General features: G+C 42.2%; 1 pseudogene; it reads left to right on the top strand.

Moving 5' to 3' along the window:
- The first annotated feature begins 4,535 nt into the window (after positions 1-4,535).
- On the top strand, positions 4,536-10,700 carry LOC142933152 (protein NLRC3-like; annotated as a pseudogene).
- The last annotated feature ends 1,207 nt before the right edge of the window (positions 10,701-11,907 follow it).

The raw sequence follows: 11,907 nt of genomic DNA, 5'->3' as shown, positions 1-11,907 counted from the left end.
TACAGGGAGATTTGTAATTGAGGGGCGTCTGCCCTTAGCAGCAGCAATATAAATCCCCCAAAAGGAAAAAAAAAAAAACACAGCCTAATATTTACCCCAAAAGAATGTTGACTTACCAAGCGGGAATGAAACGGGTCACAAATGATGGATGAAGATTGCATAAGCTGCTAAGAGATGAGGCATAACAAGGAGCATGACAGAAATTTGACGTTTAGATTAGAATCAGCGATTTACCACAAATGAGTAAACGTGAACGAAAACGCTGCAATGACTAGGTCAGCACTGACCAGAGCATTTGCGAGATCAACTTTTTTGATCTTAGCCAGCAATGGCCTGAGGACAGCAATGCCCCGATTGCAATGTATAGGCTCTAGTCAGCAATGGCTAATGGCCAGCAGTGACCTGAATAGCAACAGTTTGAGCTTAGACTAGTGTACTGGAATGACTCCATTACCTGCACTTTAAATGAATCACACATCACTCATAAGACATTGAATGGATTTAACCAAACAAGTCAGCAGTGACCTGAGAATTAGTTATGCGATGGATCTGATACCACTTCGATATACGATGTCCATGACGTCACTTATTAGAATACAATGATTGTGAGCAATTACAGAAGTAATGGAAATGTAGCAGATAGCCTATGACTAAATTATGAGAATACAAGAATATGAACCACTTGTAAAAATAAAATGAATAGGTTTCTACTTACCAGATACGACGATATAACACCACTTACCTGATATGACACCACATATCAGAACACAATTAATATGGGCATTTAGTAGAATATGATAAAAATGCAACAATTGCAGAGTAAACATAAGTAGACAGCAGCAAGATGATAGGAAAATGATCCGATTGTTTCATTGTAATATTGGATAGAGACCAGCTGATCTAAACAGCTGATATTATGATTGACAGCCCCGAACAGTGACAACAAGGAAATAATGAGTGAGAAAGAAACTTTTAGCCTCAGCATACAAGCAGGGACGTGCGGTCAGGGGAGGCTCACCTGCCATCATGAAAAGTAAAAAACAAATAATGATAAAATAAAATAAAAATGAATATTTATCTACTGATCTGTGCTATAAATGTAATTTCTGTATGATTCCCATCATTTCAAGCATTTTTGTAATCAAAATCGCTGAATTTGCGCATTTCCTGTTCAAACAGAGGAGACGCGAGGTGAGGCAGCGACGAGCTGGGTTGAGCGCGTGCCTTAGAGCAAAAGGCACGCGCTCAACCCAGTTTGTGGGGATTGCGCAATCTGAGGTGAGGCAGAGCTCGTCGCTGCCTCACCTCGCGTCTCCTCTGTTTGAACAGGAAATGCGCAAATTCAGCGATTTTGATTACAAAAATGCTTGAAATGATGGGAATCATACAGAAATTACATTTATAGCACAGATCAGTAGAAACATATTAATTGTTATTTTATTTTATCATTATTTGTTTTTTACTTTTCATGATGACAGGTGCCTCCCCTGACCGCACGTCCCTGGTTGACACTTGTATTATATGTCATTTCTTTCCATAGAATAGCTCATGTATTTCACGTATGTGTAGAACATATTCAGTCTTGCTGATTTGACAGAAACCGCAGTGAAAAAGCACAGAGGGGAGGCACACAGTACCTCTGCCTCAATGAAGGGGGCGTAAGAGAGCCCACGGGTCGGGTTATGCTCGTAGTTCCGTTACTCTTCTTCTACACTTCTCTTCTTCGTTTTATATTTAGCTTTGACCGCAAACATTTAAGATTAAATATCTAAACTTAAACAATTCTCAAAAAACAGGGAAATGTGACCAAATCAACAGCAATCCAACGTCGGACAGGTAAAGTAAGCTTGTCTGTGTTTGTTGTTCTCTTTATAAATCCGTGGTTGTTACACAGATTATCGCGGGATCTCGCGATTTTCGCTCCGCTTCTGAAACAGGTTGGTGGGGCAGGTCGCAGATCGCGGCACACACGCTCCTGGTGCATTCAAATATGTTCCGTACCTATGTGTGTGTAAATAATGCTGATATGAAAAGCAACCAGTAGTCAATGTGCAAGCTGCCAATTGAATGGTGATTTAAGATACTCTATTTTGGGTTCATATATTTGTAAATCTGACTCTGAAAGATCGAGTCAGTGCCTCACCAGCCACGAACCTCACCGCACGTCACTGCATACAAGAGTATAGTCTTCCTGACTGAACTTACGCTAGAGCTTCATATGTTTGGCACTACCTGCAGGGGTTCTGGTGGTAGAGTGCAGTTCGATGAAGAGTCAGTGGTTTAAAAGAGTTGCCTGTTGGATGTTTGTACTTATATGTCGCAGCCTTTGTTGGTAACTAGGCTGTTGCTTTGCAGATGACTCCAGAAATACCCTCATTAAAGCAAAAGCCCCAGATTGATAATCGCAATTGCAATCAGGGAACATAGTGCGGGGCTCAAGTGGGGTGGCAGGTCGACAGTATTAAGTCTTAGCCTGGCATTGGTATAAAATGACAAAACTCCATGTACCACATCAGATTGTGGAGATCAGCGCCTTTAAGCTCGCTCGCTCCTGCGTCACACATATCTACCAGTCAGGCTCCCCGGCTCCAAGTCAAACTGCTACAAGATGTGACTCGAATAGTTTTAGTTATTGTGTCTCATTGTAATGACAACAAGTCACCATAAAGAAGCTGTGTCTTCTTCATCATTAAAGACATGTTTCAATGGCAACAACATAACTTTCACTGTCCAATAAAAACAGTGAAAGCAGAAAGAGAAATTGTGTATATTCAGTAAATCTCAGTGTTTCTATCAGTTCACAGCAGCAGAGAGAAAAGTTTCCTGTACCCAGCTGTGTGTCCATGAAGAGTGATCGGTCTAAAGGTCGTCTGATTAACTTCAAAGATGGACGCCATTCTTATGACCCAGAGTAAGTTCTTAAAACCAATGAAACCAATGATGAACTGTTCTGATTCTCAGTTATGAAACACAGAATTGGTCTTGCATTGTTTACAGTGTTGTTTTCATGATGATCAATCATGACATAACTCAATATATTTAACTAACCGGTCTGTATGTGTTTGTGTGTAAGTCATTAACTGTAAACAGTTTCTGGTGCAAACACAATGTGAGCTAATTCCTCCACAGGGTCGACCAGGAGAGGTCATATTTTCAGATAGCTGCAGATTTCTGGAGACAGAGGAATGGGACTAGCTGCAAATGTCTTTAGAAAAGCTTCAGTGCTCTGGGGACTAGCTGAAGTTGTCTGGGAAATAGCTCCAGAGTTTTGGTTTCGAGGTATGAGGAGTAGTTTCAGAAAACTAATTACCAGGTTCAGAGGTCTGGGGACTAGCTGCAGGGGTTTGGGGACTACATTCAGAGGCCTGGGAACAAGTTATCAAGGTATGCAGACTAGTGGCAGTTCAATCAGGAGAGACAAGTTAGATGAAGAAAAGATAATTGTTTTTTATTAACCGATGATATGTGATGATAAAGTCTTGACAGAGTCTTTGGCGCTTGGACTCTACAGGGAGATTTGTAATCGAGGGGCGTCTGCCCTTAGCAGCAGCAATATACTGGTTTAGTGTCATTCTTTCATACTGGGAGCTGCCCAGTACAAACTCTGACACTGAGACTGGAGCAGCTGGAGGTTCTGGGTGCCTTGCTCCAGGGCACTTCAGCAGTGTACAGTGAGGGAGGGAGAGCTACATGGAGGGCTTGGTGAGAGCTGTTGGGACTAAACCAAACTGACTGGTGAAGAAAACAGTGAGCTGAAAGACTGAGCTGTTGATTCTCAGTGGGATCAGCAGGACTAGTAAACCTTTACCACTACAGGGACTCATCTGATCCACATCCACATATTACTTCATGGACCTTTACCTTGTGTTGGTCTCTGTGTGGACAAACACAATGTGAGCTGATTCTTCATGATTCCTCCACAGAGAGGACCAGGAGAGCTCAGAGGTTCCCAGAGGTCAGTCTGCCCAGCAGCATCAAACACACCTGGACTCCATATTTATGGTCTGTACATGTACAACTACTTTTACATCTATTCTGTTCACAATCATCTCCATGCTGCACTTTGTAGACCAGTGGATTGTTAGTCTGTCCAACATGGATCTGATGTTTGGTTCCATGGTTTTAGTTTGTGTCATTCATAGAATATTCTGTTCCAGCTGCTGGAGGAGAACATCGTCACTTTTGTGAAGAACGAGCTGAAGAAGATCCAGAAGGTTGTGAGTTCAGATTACCCAGAATGCTTAGAGAGGATGAGGAGGTGTTGGACGGTGAGGATGAAGAGCAGAGGAGGAGCAGCAGAGAGGCATTTGTGAAGATCACACTGCACTTCCTGAGGAGAATGAAGCAGGAGGAGCTGGCTGACTGTCTGCAGAGCAGTAAGAGGATTTCTCTAAAGATTTAACATGCTGGATAAATGGGACGTTTACTAATGTCTCAAGAGATGGACCAAAATATATTCATAGACTCATTCTTTGAGGAAATGAAATGTTGAAATCTATTGTTTGACTCATTGATCTTCTTTGTTGTGTGTTCATTCAGGACTTCTTGCTGCAGTTTGTCAGCGTGAACTCAAATCTAACCTGAAGAAGAAGTTCCAGTGTGTGTTTGAGGGGATCGCTAAAGCAGGAAACCCAACCCTTCTGAATCAGATGTACACAGAGCTCTACATCACAGAGGGAGGTACTGCAGAGGTCAATGGTGAACATGAGGTCAGACAGATTGAAACAGCATCCAGGAAACCACACAGACCAGAAACAACCATCAGACGAGAAGACATCTTTAAAGCCTCACCTGGAAGAGAGGAACCAATCAGAACAGTGATGACAAAGGGAGTGGCTGGCATTGGGAAAACAGTCTTAACGCAGAAGTTCGCTCTGGACTGGGCTGAAGACAAAGACAACCAGGACATACAGTTCACATTTCCATTCACTTTCAGAGAGCTGAATGTGCTGAAAGAGAAACAGTACAGCTTGGTGGAACTTGTTCATCACTTCTTCAGTGAAACCAAAGAAGCAGGAATCTGCAGGTTTGAAGAGTTCCTGGTTCTGTTCATCTTTGACGGTCTGGATGAGTGTCGACTTCCTCTGGACTTCCACAACAATGAGATCCTGACTGATGTTACAGAGTCCACCTCAGTGGATGTGCTGCTGACAAACCTCTTCAGGGGGAAACTGCTTCCCTCTGCTCGCCTCTGGATAACCACACGACCTGCAGCAGCCAATCAGATCCCTCCTGAGTGTGTTGACATGGTGACAGAGGTCAGAGGGTTCACTGACCCACAGAAGGAGGAGTACTTCAGGAAGAGATTCAGAGATGAGGAGCAGGCCAGCAGGATCATCTCCCACATCAAGACCTCACGAAGCCTCCACATCATGTGCCACATCCCAGTCTTCTGCTGGATCACTGCTACAGTTCTGGAGGATGTTTTGAAGATGAGAGAGGGAAGAGAGCTGCCTAAGACCCTGACTGAGATGTACATCCACTTCCTGGTGGTTCAGTCCAAACTGAAGAAGGTCAAGTATGATGGAGGAGCTGAGACAGATCCACACTGGAGTCCAGAGAGCAGGAAGATGACTGAGTCTCTGGGAAAACTGGCTTTTGATCAGCTGCAGAAAGGGAACCTGATCTTCTATGAATCCGACCTGACAGAGTGTGGCATCGATATCAGAGCAGCCTCAGTGTACTCAGGAGTGTTCACACAGATCTTTAGAGAGGAGAGAGGACTGTGCCAGGACAAGGTGTTCTGCTTCGTCCATCTGAGTGTTCAGGAGTTTCTGGCTGCTCTTCATGTCCATCTGACCTTCATCAACTCTGGAGTCAATCTGCTGTCAGAAGAACAAACAACCTCCCGGTTGTCTAAAGTCATTAGAGACAAACCTAAACCAAAACGTCTCTACCACAGTGCTGTGGACAAGGCCTTACAGAGTCCAAATGGACACCTGGACTTGTTCCTCCGATTCCTCCTGGGTCTTTCACTGGAGTCCAATCAGACTCTGCTACGAGGTCTGCTGACACAGACAGGAAGTAGCTCACAGACCAATCAGAGAACAGTCCAGTACATCAAGAAGAAGATCAGTGAGAATGTGTCTCCAGAGAAAAGCATCAATCTGTTCCACTGTCTGAATGAACTGAATGATGGTTCTCTAGTGGAGGAGATCCAACAGTCCCTGAGTTCAGGACGTCTCTCCACAGATAAACTGTCTCCTGCTCAGTGGTCAGCTCTGGTCTTCATCTTACTGTCATCAGAAAAAGATCTGGACGTGTTTGACCTGAAGAAATACTCTGCTTCAGAGGAGGCTCTTCTGAGGCTGCTGCCAGTGGTCAAAGCCTCCAACAAAGCGCTGTAAGTACAGAGAGAGTTAGATTCATATATCATAACTTAAATATGCTGCTTTCTTTTCTACTTATTGCTCATTTTTTCTTCATCATTGTCTCTTCAGACTGAGTGACTGTAACCTCTCAAAGAGAAGCTGTGAAGCTCTGTCCTCAGTTCTCAGCTCCCAGTCCTCTAGTCTGAGAGAGCTGGACCTGAGTAACAACAACCTGCACGATTCAGGAGTGAATCTGCTGTCTGGTGGACTAGAGAGTCCACACTGTGAACTGGAAACTCTCAGGTCAGGATTCATCAATTTGTTCCACTGATGACCACCTTAATCCTGATTTACATTAATGGATACATTCTTAACCTGCATAAGATTGTGTCTGTGCTTGCATGGTTTTAAACCAATTGTGTTTAATTTGTTTCTATTTTAAAAATATCAATTAAACATGTTTTATGATCTTTTTTTTCTCACTCTGCTGTTATAACTTGAAATTTCAGAGAAGAATCAAAGAGTTAGCAGTAATGTTGTCAGATTGTTGATGGACATTAGTGAGTGTTTGGTTGTGACTAGAAAACAGTCAGTAACTATGTTAATGTAACCCCACAGTAACCGACAGTATCTCAGTACTGCAGTAACCTTCCAGCCCTCACAGTTCCCTCAGATTATGTGACGTGTGTTGTTTTGTGTGTTTGCAGCCTGTCAGGCTGTCTGATCACAGAGGAAGGCTGTGCTTCTCTGGCCTCAGCTCTGAGCGCCAACCCCTCCCATCTGAGAGAGCTGGACCTGAGCTACAATCATCCAGGAGACTCAGGAGTGAAGCTGCTGTCTTCTGGACTGAATGATCCACACTGGAGACTGGAAACTCTCAGGTACGAAGAGGCATGCTGCATCTATAGCTCAGTGAAGAACCAACAGCTGATTGTGGACATGGTGTGTCAGAGCCCAAAGAGGTTTATTTAGGACTGGACCAAAGTTATAGGGGGACACAGGCAGTGCTCTGTGGCTGCAGACGGACTTGAACTGTAATATGTTCACCCTCAGATTACAGATAATAGAAACCAGTGTTGACTGTTGCTAAGAGACGGGATGTGAACAGCTTTGTACATCCAACCATCCCCCCGACCTCCTTCATCAGAGGGTTTGTGGCGCTGTAGTGATTTCAGGCTACTTTCTCCTTTACTTCTGAGAGACAACAGTCATTATTACACAAACACAAGAGGTTGCTTGTCAGGACCAAAACATCCAACAATCAATACTTCTATATTGACAACGGATCAGCTGACTCTGTGTAATGGTGAAGAGTCGTGTGGTGGTGATGAACCCACAGAGAATTGTCTCCATCTCTACAGCTCTTTTAGCTCCTAGTTTTCTCAGTGTTTCCAGCAGCAGCTGTTTTCATCCAACAAGCTGTGATGAAGCCACTGTTCACTACCTGCTCAGCAGCAAACAGCAGACAGACTCAGTTAAAGACTTGCTGGTGAACATAGTGGAGCATTTAGCAGCTAAAGAGGCAGATGTTTCCCTCAGGAGGTGGTGGAGACCAAAAACAGAGCTAAAAGAGAGAGAATATTGGACTTCCATTCATCAGGTGACACAAACACAAAGACTCCTGATGAATCATCATGTTGATGTGTAACTGCTGGATGTGGAAGCAGCTGGTTGATATCATGTTAGACACAACTACTTTCTTTCAATCATTTTATTTTCAGTTTATATAGTTTACACACCACATGTTACCCCCAAAAAGAACAGCACATAACATAACATACCTGCTAACTATACAAACAATCAGACTCGGACACAAAAACAATCGAGACACAAGAAACCAAAATAAACATAAATCATCACCCTCCATATTGACCCTGCAATAACAATTAAATATTAATTGAGGCTAACTATACAGACACCACAGTTGTAGATCATCATCATCCATATTATACCTGTCACAACAATTAAATAATATTAAATATTGTGGACTTTTCCCTTCACCAGCTCACTTGGATCCCACGTTGCAAAACCTATTCGTATGGTTTCGGCATAGTCCTCTCCAATAAAATCCATAACAGGGTTCCAAACAGAGAAGAACCCATTTATGTCTCCTTGGAGAACATGTGTGAGCCTCTCCAATGGGAGTAGTTGTAGAACATTATAAAGCCAACTTGAAACAGATGGTTGTGCGCCGTCTAGTCAATACTGTAAGATTGATAACCGTGCACAGAACCATAGAAGACTAAGAATTCTCTTATATCTGTTTAATACTGGTGAGGCAGCGTCTAGGCCTAGGATGCATTGTACAGGATTGAGCTCAATAGGACACTGTGTTATGGAGGATACTTGGTTACCAATTTCAACCCATAATGTATGAATTTCTGGACAGAGCCACATTAAATGCACATAGGTGCCTACATGCTGCTGACACCTTCCACATACATCTGTGTGGGGCTGAGTGAGCTCTCTCCATTACCTGCTGTAATTCTCCATTGAGTCCGCCTTCTGTTTCAGCTCACTGGTTTCTTTTTCAATGTGACTGATGCAGGTTTTTAAGTCCTCAACGTCGTCTTCGTTGCAGCTGACTCTTTGTTGTACTGCAGTGATTTGGTGTTTACCTCTTATATTATATATATATACTGTGTATAAAAGATCATAATTAATATCACCACCGTATTATTGGTTTCAGTAGAAGCATCAAGCCGTGATATTAAGTCTGGTTTACACTGGCTGATTGCGTCCATGAGCAACTGAAGGGAGACTTGACTTTGGTTTAGATGTCAGAGATTTCACAGGTAATCAGCTACTTGTTCACTAGTTTAAAGGTCGTACATCCGTTGGTTTGAACTTGTAGAGGTTCTATTAACAAACTGACTCCGCCCATGCAGTGCGACCACGACCCAGAACCGACACAACTACTTTATAAGCTGATAATATGTCAGATGTTGTGTTTACAGCTTGTTTTCACTGAACCACAAGTGGACAAAGAAATTATTTGATGCAGGTTTAAACATGTGATTTACTGACTGACTGGAAGAGGAAACTGAGTGTGAAATGGATGATGATTGTCAATATAATACTGATAATAATATATCATGAATAAGTGAACATAATGAGCTGTCGTCATGGGCCAATCAGAAGAAGCTCCAGTGAAGTAAAAGAATATGAGCTGATGAATAATAAGTGCTCCATGTGAACATGAATAACAAAGCTCTGTGTGTGAGAGCGATGTAATGTCCATGTTTCATGCTGCTCTGACCCCCCTCCTCCTTTCAGGGTGGAGCCTGCTGGAGTCCGATGGTTCAGACCAGGTCTGAGGAAGTGTAAGTGTGCTTTGACTTTGATTCATGAAAACAAAGCATCTTCAAACTGTGACATCACTCATTCACATCTCTGATGTCATCATCAAACAGATGATAGATTAATAACTGCAGCTGTATTGTGTCTTGTTCTCTCCATCAGATTCCTGTGAACTCACACTCGACACAAACACAGTACACAGAAACCTCAAACTGTCTGACAACAACAGGAAGGTGACACATGTGAAGAAGGTTCAGTCATATCCTGATCATCTAGACAGATTTGATGTCTGGCCTCAGCTGCTGTGTAGAACTGGTCTGACTGGTCGCTGTTACTGGGAGGTCGAGTGGAGAGGAGGAGTTTCTATATCAGTGAGTTACAGAGGAATGAGAAGGAGAGGAGACAGTGAAGACTGTTTGTTTGGAAGGAATGATCAGTCCTGGAGTCTGTTGTGCTCTGATGGTGGTTACTCTGTCTATCACAATAAGGCAAGAACATTCATCTCCTCCTCCTCCTCCTCCTCCTCCTCCTCTGGTAGAGTAGCAGTGTATGTGGACTGTCCTGCTGGCTCTCTGTCCTTCTACAGAGTCTCCTCTGACACACTGATCCACCTCCACACCTTCAACACCACATTCACTGAACCTCTTTATCCTGGCTTTGGGTTCTTGTTCTGGTCTGGTTCTGGTTCCTCAGTGTCTCTGTGTTCTCTGTAGGAGGGAGAGTCTCCTCCTGCTAGAGAAACTTTCTCTCTGCTGACCAGATAGTTCAGTGTGTACAGGATCACACACAGCTGATGTTAGTTAGAGAATGTGATTAGGAGTTTATCCTCAGGGTGGTGTTTGTAGTGTTCTCTCTCCAGTATGCTAGAGGTTGATGAAACAATACTCTGAACAGAGTGATGTAACTTCAACAACCTTACTCTCATTCTTGAAGGTCGTACATCTTATGTGTCCAAACAGAACATCATGTATTGCTTGGATTCCCCGGAGAGGTGTTTATTCTGTTTATTATTACAGAGGATTATAAAAACAGAATAATATGTTAAAATAATCATTCGATTTTTTAATATATACTGTATATATATACACACACACATAAAATATAGCCTATATTCCATCAGAAAAACATTACAGCCAACAATCATCTTTTTGGAATTCATTAAATGTGTGTGTAAGTGTGTGTGTGTGTGTGTGTGTGCATATGTATGTGTGTAGGTGTATATGTGTATAAATAAAATGTAGTAAATAAAAGTTGTATCTGATGAACTTTAACTGAGCTCTGTGACTTTCCAACAATACGTGTTAATAACAGTGACTCTAACATGATAAAGGTGATTGTTTGTTCACTATATGATCAGTATTTAGTACATTGTGTGTAGAATGATGGATTTGGGACACAGACTGTGGTGTTGTTCATCCAGCAGGGGGCGTCCTCTCCCTGCACATCAAGTCTCAGAGTCCTGAACAACTGAACACGTTTGGACTAAAGATTCAAAATAATTATTATCTTTAATTAAATTTAACAAGGAAATAAACTGACGCATTCAGTCGTTAGATTTAATTAGATTTTAATCTTAAAGAAAGAAATAAACTGTGACTGAGTGTGTGTTGGAGGTTATATACACATGTAGTATACATGTGTGTGACATTTTCTTTATTAAAATCACCATTTCTTCATCCTTCTGCTCCCCGTGTCTCTGTGTTTGGGTCCATCTCCTGCTACCTTTTTGCCTTAACTTGACAGAAGGAACCAACCGAAAATATGGACTCAGCAGATGGATGGTTTAAAGAGGAGCTCTATAACCTGAGTTATTCCCTCTTTTGTTTTCATGGAGCGTGGAGGAGATCTGTGTTGAGATTGGTGAGCAGGAAGACATCAGCAATGTTATGAATGGCAGTGGTGGGCCGTCAGGGCCTAAACAGAATCACAAAGTTATAGCTATTTTATTATTTAATCATTTTTCATAAATACACTACATGTATTCTAATTATTTTTCCCATTATCTTATTTTCTCATTGCACAGCTACTGTCCTCTGTTGCTCTGCTTCCAGCCTGCAGCGCTGCTTCCAGTGCAGCTTGTTTTAAGGAGAGCTTTTATCCAATCAGATTTCACCTCGATGTCTCGAAAAGGTTCAAAGTTGCTTCATGTTAACAGAAGAATTGTTAGAATCTCATAGTTTGTTAAAAAAAAAGGTTCAAATAGTTGTTAAATATTGTGTAAATATCAAATAATCTTATATTTCCTCTTTCTGAATTCCCTGAAAAGAAATGTTAGAATATTATTAATTTGAACAAA

Source organism: Anarhichas minor, unplaced genomic scaffold, assembly GCF_050575085.1.
Source record: "Anarhichas minor isolate MPS153535 unplaced genomic scaffold, ASM5057508v1 ptg000058l, whole genome shotgun sequence".
Taxonomy (NCBI): Eukaryota; Metazoa; Chordata; class Actinopteri; order Perciformes; family Anarhichadidae; genus Anarhichas; species Anarhichas minor.
The sequence above is the reverse complement of the archived record's forward strand: the minus strand, read 5'-3'. Positions and strand labels throughout refer to the sequence as shown.